The sequence below is a fragment of the Schistosoma mansoni genome, chromosome 2, assembly GCF_000237925.1.
Source record: "Schistosoma mansoni strain Puerto Rico chromosome 2, complete genome".
NCBI lineage: Eukaryota > Metazoa > Platyhelminthes > Trematoda > Strigeidida > Schistosomatidae > Schistosoma > Schistosoma mansoni.
In genome coordinates, this window is record NC_031496.1 from 1,285,588 (window position 1) to 1,297,843 (window position 12,256).

The following is a 12,256-nucleotide window of genomic DNA, read 5'->3' on the forward strand; positions in this document are numbered from 1 at the left end:
CACATATGCCAATTAGAGACTGACCAGTTGCAGTCCTAACAAATCGATGGGAAGATTCAAACGAACAATACTGAATGAACTTTAAGTAATTTTTTAAGCGTTCTTCAACGAAGTGCACACTCAAACAGTCTGAGGTGTGTATTAATAGTTGCCTTAGGAGTACCTCTTTCAGCTAATGGCATGTTGTGATGTCCCCTGACTAAATTACTTATAATGCATATGGTTATGACCCGTATGGAGTTTATGAAATATTAGGTGTTTGGCACTGGATACCTATCAAACACAGTCTAACGGTTAAGGGCTCTGCAACCCTTACATGGTAGCCAGTCACCATCAATTTTCCTTGGCAACATCTCTTGAGATAATGCTCATTGGGGACAAATGGGACGAACAGTGCTGAACTGAAACGTGTAGTTGAATCCAGCTCGCTCGATTTTTAAATTTATTGGTTGTTGGTCTGGCGAGCTTTTCAAATACAAAAGCCTCTTCAGTTCTGACGAAGATTGAGGGTTCGCATTGGTTGGGTTTAGAACTCGAATTTTCTTCAAGTGTCAAATGGCGTTTCTTTCTATTCACAAGGAATTTATATTTTTCTAGAACGTCAATTTTGAACATTGTCGGCTCTAAATTAGCTACCTTGAACACTCGAGTGAATTGTCTGATAAACGCCATATCTAGTATCGAGGTTCACTGTCTAAATATCGCTATTTTAGTTTAATTGGAAGCTTGAAGTGTTACAGGATAAGTCCGTCGATCTAGTTTGGTTTTCTTCTGATAGTCGCATAAAATGCAGCACCTGCACTTATCACATATCTCAGGCTCGAACCTCAATATTGAACATAAGCAAGAGTCCTTAAGGTGCTTCTTCTCAGTAACCGCGTCCAGCAGAGCGGTTGGTAGTTTCCCGTATTCTTAAGTTTGTTCGGGCTGGATTGGATTCAACTGGCTGATTGAGTACCAGACATTCAGTGATATCACCAGAACTGTTTGAATACTCTAGACTTTTGTGACCTGCTCCATGAGCTGGATGTTGGTCGCTATGATGACCTGCTTCTGTTTTATGGTCTACTTGGGTTTTGGTGACAGTCTTCGCGAGACTTTTATCTCCAGCAATGAGCTCTACAACCACCGAGTGGTTCCATGATGCCAGTTATCAGGCAAGATCAGATTGTGGCAGAAAACACAGTCTTCAATGTGTGAGGTTCCTCAGGTCGATATTTTATAAGATACGCCAGTCATAGAATCATGGGGAATGACACTTCTCACATATCAATGTAAATAATATTAGTAAGACTCGTATTGTTAATATGATAGTTGGTGCGCTTTATGGAAGTCACATCGTGACGTGCGATGGATGGTCGAGAATAAATATTCAGTGATATTGATCCTAACCACACAATCCTGAAGGCTGAACATAAGATAACTATGGAAATAGATATTCGATGTTTAGCACAGAGAGAAGGCTAATACTGGTGAACGCGGGAACATTCATTCGAGGTTCAATCGGATGGCATGCTCAGCCTTGAAGGTGTGGTCCTTCTTGTGTAACCTATCTCTTCCTTTCATATCAAGCATATTGCTCTATCTTTAGCTCAAATATGTTCTCCACAATATATTGGTGATGATTAAAATAAGACGAGTCAGAATAGACAATGATGTGACTCCCACGTAAGATCATATACATTAGGTAGTCACGTCGTCACAAATCCACAATTTTAAGATTAGATCTACTATTATAGAAGTAATAGTACTGAGATGGACCATAATTTCACAAATTCACGTAAAGTCAAGAGCCTCTAGAAATCATAACCTTTTATTCTTCTATATGGCATGAATAGACAAAGAACTGTATGAATGGAGGTGGTTTAAAAAGAGGCTGAAAGTATAGGACTATATGTAGTTTGAAAAAATACTTAAGACAGTATTCTTTTACACAAATGGCTATCTAGTTTTTCCGTTGAAGCTATTTCAGCTCATTTTGATTTTTATAGTTTTTGTAGGATCATGAGCAGGCTTCGTCTTTGGAAAATTGTCTAGTTTTGCTTGTAATAGGATTACTCGGTAGGAAGTGGAACCAACTCAGTGGTACAAACATGATTTAAAGAGGTATTTCACATAATAAATTAGCATCAATGCCATTGGTTCGTAACATTTCACTTGACCATTAGGAGCCTCAGTTCAACAACAGGTTCTGCCCTACAGACATAGGTGGGGTGGAGTTATCTCTCCGCCACCATGTTTGCTGGTCAGTAACGCCATCCTGCCTCCTTTTGTGATGTTATGGTCTCTTACGTTTTCGGTACGTATGAATATTGCTTTAATATAGGCTCCTTGTCTGAACACACTCTGTCTACTAATTTCATGCTACAAGCAAATCAGATGGCTAAAGTTTTTCTATTGTGGGTTAGATATGTATGGTGTGTCATCCGCAATCCTATAGGGGGACTTCTCCCCAATTTTCTATCTACAACACCTGCTGAGTGTGGTTAAGCGGTGTCCGGTTCTTGGGCATCCGGAACATGTTGGACGTAGCTTGGGGAGGTATTATCCATAATTGCTTTAAGATTCCTTCACCTACAACGATTTCTCTGATCTAAAGGTGACATAGGGTTTGTCGTAGTGACTTGATAATACACACTTCGGAAAGGCCCTCGAACTTTATGACAGCTAACGTCTTACAATGATGAACGACTGTAACGTGTGAGGTCTAAAAATTAGGTCACCGATTTCGTCGGCAGCTAAACAAGGGATCGCGAAGCATAAATCTTGCTGTCGAACTCCCTCAGGTTTATACTGCCCGCAACGAAGTAATAATTTACTTGAACAAACTTCAAATCAGAGTCACTGTGATCAAATTTTGTGGGTCGGGATTTCGTAGACACAACAGCTTTTGACTATGTAGATGATATTCTTTACTTGCTCTCCTGGTTTTAATTCTTTAGTGAGTCTAAAGTTCTATTGCATATGACGAATGCCTTGACAAGATGAAGACGCGTAAAGGTGAGTTTTGTATCGAAAGATCGAAGTAAAAATATCTGGAACTCATACCAAGGGAAAAGCCAATAGCTTTGATTTGTCGGAAGGTTGAGCTTTTAATGAGTACATAAAAATATGTTTTGTTACAACTGCAAATATTAAACACAAGCAAGTAATAGTAATCGATTCAAAAAAGTAATCTGTGTACCAAAACACTGTGTTTTCCTAACTGTATTTCAAAGATGTACATTGTCTTAAATTTTTGAGTGTTTAAGAATCCTATTAATTCATACGGTTCTTTACTCATTCATTATCATACAAGTAGCTTGTTTTTAATCTATCTAAATACAGTTTCATAGCTATTAGTGGAATAATGTATCTGAGTAGTCCTAACGTTATTTTTCCATCGCAGATGATTTAAATTCACTAGTTATGAACATTGCCCGTTCAACTTCTCATCCTTCACACTTTCCTTCTATTTTTCAGCGCCGTAGTGATACACTACCGAAACATACGTATGATGCAGATGATTTCATTTACACTAAAATCAATATCTCCGACTTTTCAGAAGTATTTATAGTTGTTTTAAGTAGAAGCCTGTCTGATATGTTATTGGGAAATCACTATCATGAATTACAAGGTAACTAGTTGAAGTCGGCATTTTTAACTGACTGATTATACATTTACTACGTTACTTCATGATGTACACAGACATGAACTGTACTTGAATTAAGCTTCGTTCACAAGTCATTCGTCACGACGCTGCTTCTGTAGAGAGCTCCAACATTCGGGTTTTACTAATATTTATATTCTTATGTACACTGAAGAAGACCTACTCACTGCCTTCTCGCGACAGGGATACTTTTTACGAAATTGAAAGGAAATATAGCGAATAACCGGCGCTTCAACCGGGTTGATGGACACGGAGGATCTATCTAGGGGAGCTGGGAAAACCTGATTCTAATGCAATGGTGTACATGGACCTCAGGATCCTGAGAGAACAAATGGCATATGAACATAATGTTGGTTACCGGTTGCCATTAAACTCCATCTTCTAACGTCGCTCCACTGTCTTGTGAACTAGACCTTTAGGTCAAGGTTTGAGGTATAGCTCCCCAAGTAAACCACCTGCTTCTGTTTTGGCGCCCAGCCAGTATCCGAGCCCCCACATATATCGAATGATTATGTGGAGTTTAAACTTTCCTTGTACCCTGGAATGCCCGGTGTAACTTACTGTTATTTGAGGATAAATTATTACCATTGTAAGTTACCAGAGCTCTTCCACTGTTGAAGCTATATTTCCCCATCACTGTACAGGGATTTGAAGCCTTCAGGGCGGTTGTGGTAGGTTGTCATTACACAACTCACGGGACGAATGGAGAGCAAGATGCAGATATAAAACCCAGAGATGTCACTGGTATGAAGGGTTTGACTGCACTTTCGTCATCTCCATAACCGGGGGATCTCGAACCCAGGCAAACTAGAATTCAGGAAAAAAGGAGTTAAAAGTCATATTGAGAAGCTATGCGGTATATTGAGAAGTGTATGACCTTTGCTTGTTGTTTGTTGATAGGGATGTGTAGCACGGAGTACACAATGATGATCTGATCCGGATTCTTGACCACATGCTTTAAGTTAGAGTGTGCCCAGTAGGACCTATGGGGTCAGCGTCAATGTTGGAGGCTTACAGGGCTATTTATCTTGCAAATTTATTCGCCCTCATGCATATTAACACTGGCAGGTACGGATAAATCAGGAAAATGAACAATTCAAACGAGTGAGAAAAACATCCACAAAAATAAATGCGATGTGTTTAACTTGCTTACCATCAATATAGCGAATATTCTGCTTTTTAGTGCTTATACATGGATGAGCGGAAAAGTGGGTAAAAGTAGAAGGTTGGCTACAAATTATAGTTCTTCACGAGTGGTTCAACACAAAATACGGTCTTAGCACCCATATCAGATCCCACAAGAGCATACTAGCCAGACAGGTATTGTTGAAAAACTCTAATAGTTCGTAAGCACTTCCTAACATCAGGATGCAAGACCAACCGAACCAAGTGCTTTTAACCCGATCGTCAAGATGTTGCTACGTGAAGGAACGTACAAAGGCAGAATTTACATACACTTATGAGCATTAAAAGTTAATCCGTCTGGCTAAGGGCGTTCAAATATAAAACCGAAATCTTATATACCATGTAGGTCATATGCTGGCTTTTAAATAACTTTTTGTATATTTTTGTAGGTTAACAAGGTTATATTTGGTTGGACCTATTCAAATTCACGCTCAGTAGTGCTTCCTTTGCATCTAATTGTTCTTTGCGGTTACACCTGACGTTGAATTTCAGGTTTCTTACCTCTTAGTAATATATTTCCAGATTATGATCTATCTTGCAGTGAGTTGAACGCAATTTTGATTGGACCTTGGCTTAAAATGTTGGTGTAATCTACCAGGTATCGTGTATGGTGGTAATAGAATAGTAGTATAGTAAAATATTGATGTAATTAACCAATATTAGCATACAACCAAGGTGAAACGCTTCTGACTTTTCGTGTCCTGTGAAATGTGTCCACAGTATTTAACTAATCAAGTAAACTTAAGTGGACTATAATTATAGTCATTTGTGACTAAAAGAATACCGTTTTTATAAGGACGAAATGTTTTCGTAAATTTTTCAAAAGTTGCTTTCATCCGATTTTTGAAAGCGATTATACTTTGATTCCAGAAAGACTATCAAAATCACGTGCTACTTTTTATTCTTCTTATTCAACCTCTGCTTATTCGTTCTCTTCTCACGTTTATACTTCCAGTCAGTCAGTCAGCTACAACGTAGGACCAGGCACATTTATGCATCGGTCCAAGTTGCCATACCTCGTTAGCACAACAAGATCAACACCGGATTCATAGAAGTAGTTAATTTAGTGGTGGTGGTAGTATACAAATTATAGGTTGTATATAAGGATATAGTATAGAAAGGAAGAAAATTATGAAGCAATTTTAATCTGAAGGTTTAGGGTAAGATAAAGAGTGTATACACCTACGCCATTGTGATCGATTCTGAGCCATGTCACCTAGAGTTTCCAACCATTGGTTACGATAGTCACGCGGACCCCAACCAGATAGTCTGCATCTACCAACATGGCTCAGACTAGAAGTTAGTAACTTCATGCTCTGAGGACACATTTTGGTTTGGTCGCCCCTAACTTTCTTCCAACCATCCCCTACACTAGTCAGCTCCATTCATAAATCAAGACTAGCTGTAGATAAAGTAAGTGTAGAATATAATTGTTCTGTATGACATCCAAAAGTAAGTGACCTATATCAGAGGACAGGAAACAGATTATATACTTCCCTTGGTTCTGTTTGCTACTATGTATCGGATGACTTAGTAGTTGGGTTTTCTGTGATTGTCGCCTAAAAATATACCTAATATGGTCGATAAACTTCGGGTCTTTGATATCTAAATTGCATATTTAATGGACTAGACGTCAGAATTGTTTAAGCTTAGTTACTGAGAGTTAACCAAAAGCCTAATTTTATCTTATACCTGACGTGAATCAGCTACTGTGTCTTAACATGCGATTTTAAAACATAATCACGTGAAATTATGTATGCAGTATTTTTGTCTATTAGCTCAGGTAACAGGCGTGTTTTGAAATGCAATTCGGAAAGGTAGATAACTTAGCGTTTATTTAGGCGAAAAGTTGTCGACATCTCAAACATAGGGCGACGAGAATGTAAAATGTCGCATTATTTTCCCATGGTAGGCGAATAAAGAGACTCTGGCGTGTATCCTCTTTATCTCCCCTTCATTTTTCATGGGAATGCCCCCTTTATTGGTTGCTTGTGAAGTCTCAGTTAGTGTCCGTTAACAAAAATATGAACATCCAGTGCTTTCTTAGGTTCGACCTCTTACCTTTTATCATGTGTATCTCTGTGTAAAGATGGTTGTGAAAGTGTAGTTTTGATGTTGACCCAGTAGTAATATATAAAGGTTGAATATAAGGATATAATACAGGGAGAAGGAATTAGTTCGAAGAAAGAAAGGTATAAAGTAATTTTTGTCTCACCGTTAAAGGGAAGACAGGGAATGTATACACCCACGCCATTGTGATGGATTCTAAGCCATGTCACCCAGAGTCTCCAACCATCATTGGTTACGATAGTCACGCGGACCCCAACCAAGTAGTCTGTATCTAACAACATGGCTCAGATCAGATGTATTTATTTAAGCACAAATATTGGTTCCAGGAGGCACTGAATACATATGTGCCACACTTCATCATTCGATTTATGTGGGGGCTCGGATACTGGCTGGGCGCCAAAACAGAAGCAGGTGGTTTACTTGGGGAGCTATACCTCAAACCTTGACCTAAAGGTCTAGTTCACAAGACAGTGGAGCGACGTTAGAAGATGGAGTTTAATGGCAACCGGTAACCAACATTATGTTCATATGCCATTTGTTCTCTCAGGATCCTGAGGTCCATGTACACCATTGCATTAGAATCAGGTTTTCCCAGCTCCCCTAGATAGATCCTCCGTGTCCATCAACCCGGTTGAAGCGCCGGTTATTCGCTATATTTCCTTTCAATTTCGTAAAAAGTATCCCTGTCGCGAGAAGGCAGTGAGTAGGACTTCGCTTGCAATAGTTGTATACACGTGGCTATGTGAGAGCATTTCGTGAAAAAAGACTCTCCTTGCCCTCGACCGTACCGCGATATTAGGAGGCACTCAGACCACAGTTTGTGACTGATGTCACGTTTTGGTTTGACCGCCCATAACTTTCTTCAAACCATCCCCAATGCTAGTCAGCATAGCGCGTCGTGGTAGTCGATGTTCAGGCATATATAACACGTGGCCCAACCATCTCAGTCGATGAAGATTCACGACCTCATCAAGTGATTTACCATCATTCCCTATTACCCCGTGTCTAACCTCACTATTACTTACCCGGTGATCTCAGCAGATGCGAACTTTCTGCAAAAGTCATCTTCCACTTGATCCGGGCTGCTGTCAGTGGGAGCGTAGTCAGAACCGACGAAAAGGCAACGACGTGTTTCCCCATCCTCCCGAGTTCTTACGAATCCATTTAGTCGGACAGCACATAAGTGACTGTTAACAGGGATCCATTTTAATAGTGCCTGTTCTGCCCTTGTACTTAGTGCTATGCCTACACCTACAAGTCCACGAGAACTAGCCAACGGGTCGCCAGATACACGGAGGGTGTATTTCGTTGGCTGAATAATACTTAATAACTGACCTAGATTAAAGAGATTTTTTTTTGTTTAGACTATTACGTAAGATTATTATCAATGCATCAATGTACGAGATTCTAGGGTTTTAGATAAGGAGGCCTGTTGACCGATTTGGCATAGGGTACGTACGTTGAAGGCTCCAATGTGTAGTTTGGAGCGAGGTTTTAGTAGACCTGGGACAGCGTTTCGCGCACTAGAATCGTTGGCCATAGTGACACTTAAGGAGGAAACCGGAAGAGGAAGTTTAGTGTTGAAAGTCAAGGTAGAAGGAATAGTAGGAATTGAAGGAGATTGATAATGAATACAGTGGTCTTGAGTGCTGTTAGAGGTATGAGGGCAGTTATCACTTCCCGGTTGCCCACACCGTGGAAGCGTTCTTCTAGGTGTACCTGAAAGGGAAATTGGATTAGAAGTGGTCTTAGTGACCTGAAAGCGTGACCGCAGTGCCCAATGGACAACTGCTCGGGGTCGGTTACACACGACCTTTTTGTGGGTAATTTTTGTGTTAGCTCCGTACTTGTTGGAACCTTACCGCCGGAGTTGGATATCCGTGGTATAAGACGAGGTATGTATTTTTAGGGTCGATCTTTTCTAACTCACGTCTCCTTGTGGGATGACAGTATCGTTGTTATGCTAGTTGTCTGAAGGAAACACCTTAGTGCTGTCACACCTCTGCGTAGTCAGCAGTACGACTTCGCCTTCGGACCTTGGGTTTGCTGCTTTTAGTCTTACTGCTCTTCAATCGACCTGTTTGGCATGGTAGGACCTTGAGAAACGAATGTCTTAGCCAGTATAGCTCTATCGGTTCATCAAAATAGGCAACCTTGACCATCGTGTCAAGTTAGCAGCAAAGGTCGGAGACCATGCTACGTTGAAAACACCTGTTCTTATCCGTTAAATGCATTGGTACTTAAGTATTTAGTCACTGTATAAACCTATCCAGCCATCAATATTTGTCTTGAGAAATCACAGCGGACGTATTAAATATTCGTTTGGTATGTAACCTAATGAAGTCTCATGTTAATTATAGTCTCTCCTTGTAGATGTTTCAAGTACACTGTCGAATGAGCGTTTCCAGAAGGATTAAATTCATCTCATTTTCAGCCGTATCTAAACATTTGCTAAGTGGTAATTTAATAAATGTAAATTAGTAAATGGTGCCGTACATTAACTGTGTATATATTTGTGCCGGACTATAAGAAGCATCTATTGTATGAATGTTATTACCGATACTTAACTGCCTAAAACTTGACCGGATAAGCAAAGCGTAAACTATTGACCCACAGGTTGTTAACTAGGTCCCTAAATAAAACTTCACTAGTCGAGACTGTTCAGTTTAAGTACGCTAGGTACTTTGAAATGGTTGTCTATCTGTTCTTGTACATGTTTAGTGATTGCTCGATCTTTTAGTACATTATAAATTTAATAAATGTGTGTATTTGAACACATAAATATTGGTAAAAGGGGGCATCAGATATATATGCGCCACACAAAAATGTCATCTCATTTAATTGTGTGAGGGCTATGATACTGCCCAGGTGCTCAAACTGAAGCAGGTGGTTTTCTTAGGGGGTCACACCCCGAGCCTTTGACCTGAAGGTCTGATCCTCAAGGCAGCTGAGCATCGTAAGGAGATGCAGTCCCATGGTAGCCGGTGACCAATAATTGGTTCATAGGCCATTTGTTCCCTGAGGATACTGGAGACAGCCCATGTGCACCATTGGTTTGGAATGAGGGTTTTCCAACTCCCCTAGGTGGACTTTCCGTGTACACCAACCCGGTTATAGCGCAGGACATTCGCTTTTCGTCCTCTCAGCTAGTAGGACTTCGCTTGCAATGGTTATATACTCGTGGCCATGTGCGAGCATTTGGAGAGGGAGAGCGTAGTCTCCCCACTCTCGGTCGTACCAAGGCATTCGGGGGCATTGGGTGTGGTTATTTCGCTCTCATACCTAATATAAATTTAATACAGTTATAAGGTGCAGATTTTGTGTTCTCAGCTCTATATTGCATGTTTTGGCGTGGTCCATTAATACTCTTAGGGTACCCTAAGTAAAATAGATAAACCAGCGTTCAAATTTGCTACCTGATCCTAGAAGATGGACTACCTTGTTAATTAGGTTTTTGATAGCTTTGCGATTTGTTCGTCTGGGAAGTTCAATGCTCCTCATTTTGTTTTTATAATATTATGAATCAATGATTAGTAACTAAACTACATGGCTAGTCAGTTGAAACGGCGGATATCAAGTGTCAGTGTTTATTTTTATTATACTAGATTGTGAGAAACACTTGTTATATGAATGCTAATTAGAATTATTGTGTTAACAGGATAAAGTCCTGATGATTTCACACTCAGTCTTGAGTCAGATTTATGAGATATGAGCGAATAATTAGAGAAATTCGAACCAATGGTACTACTGTACGGCGAATTATTTTGTATACTTATACTGCACTTATTAAATATTTTGTTTGTTATGTTTTTTTTATCATCCTAATTGTAAATTCCCATTTAATTCGTTATTTGTTGATATATTTTTACTGTTGATATATTACTTACTTACTTACGCCTGTTACCCCTCGTGGAGGAGCATAGGCCGCTCACCAGCATTCTCCATCCATCTCTGTCCTGGGCAATCCTTTCCAGTTGTTATTCATCCTTTTCATACCTGCTTCTATTTCCCGGCGTAATGTGTTCTTTGGTCTTCCTCTTTTCTGCTTCCCTTCCGGATTCCAAGTTAGGGATTGCCTCGTGATGCACATTTCCTTGATGTATGTCCTATCAACTTCCAACGTCTTTTCCTAATTTCCTCTTCAGCTGGAAGCTAGTTTGTTCTTTTTCATAAAAAGCTGTTGCTGATAACATCCGGGTTTATATATTGCTGTCAACTATTTGTTCCACTATTATTCAGCTTTGTATCATAAATGACATATTTACATACATATAGTGATTTCCTATCTCTAATGCTCTATAGTCATATAATTGATGTAAATATTATCATAAGTTCTAAGTCGTTCTGTGATTGGCTGTTGGGACAAGAAGGATACCAGGGCCAATAGGCGTTAGGTTAACCAAATTCTGTTAATAGTTATTCGATTTGTTAAAGCAAAAATCGCTAATTAGTTTGATAGGTGTAAAACAAATTCTTCATTATCAGAACTTACAATCTGGTGTTTAGGTTATGTGAGCAATATAGAAAGTTGAATTCACTACAAAATCCGAATATTTTGTTTGACTCGTTTCTAACCAATCACTGCCGTTGAAGGGATCTAGAGTAGAGCTGAGGTTTCTCTTGTAATTTCTATACTATCGTTTTCTTACTGTTGTAGATTTTGTTATCCCAGTAATTTTCACTTGTCATTCTAATGCGGATGAAGTTGAATGAATTGTAGTAGCAAAGGAATACTAGATAAACAGGGACTATGTATTCGTAGGCTACTAGTATTCGAAGCATTGCTCGTATATTCTGGGACCATCGAGTAAGTAATGGAGTTTTTAGGAAACGGGTACTAGGTAAGGACGGCAAGTCAATTGATGAAGTAGTGAAACCTCATCATTTGAGATGACTGGGACACGTATTGCGTATACTCAACCACCGACTGCCCCGACGTGCATTGTTTTATGGTGAAGTAGTAGGTTGGAAGAAAGCTAAGGGCGGCCAGACCAAAACATGGCACAAATCAATGAAGTCACTGACAATTGGACTGAGCCATGTTGGTAGGTGTAGAATACCTGGTTGGGATTCGCGAGATGATAGCAACCGATGGTTAGAGACCCTGAATGACATGACTCAAAATCGTTTGCAATGGAGAAGGTGCATCCACTCTTTGTGTTCTCCCAAATTATAATCTCCTGAGTTCTTCATGTCCCTCTCTTTTTTCTCTTTCCAAATAGATTTCACTGTATTATACTCCTTAAATAACATCCTCAAACCCTAATCTTTCACATTAGTGCTTATACTCTTACTACTTCTACCACTATGGGATTTGAATCGACAACTGCATCTCTGTGCTAATGTAGTATG

At 39.7% G+C, this 12,256-nt stretch overlaps 1 protein-coding gene across 1 annotated transcript in view; it reads left to right on the forward strand.

Moving 5' to 3' along the window:
* Positions 1-5,252: 5,252 nt before the first annotated feature.
* Smp_170390 (putative bromodomain containing protein) overlaps positions 5,253-12,256 on the forward strand; it is a gene marked incomplete at its 3' end in the record, with an annotated part of 56,773 nt that continues 49,769 nt past the window's right edge. The window contains exons 1-2 of the mRNA XM_018795279.1: positions 5,253-5,326; positions 5,357-5,432. The remainder of the gene's footprint in view (positions 5,327-5,356; positions 5,433-12,256) is intronic.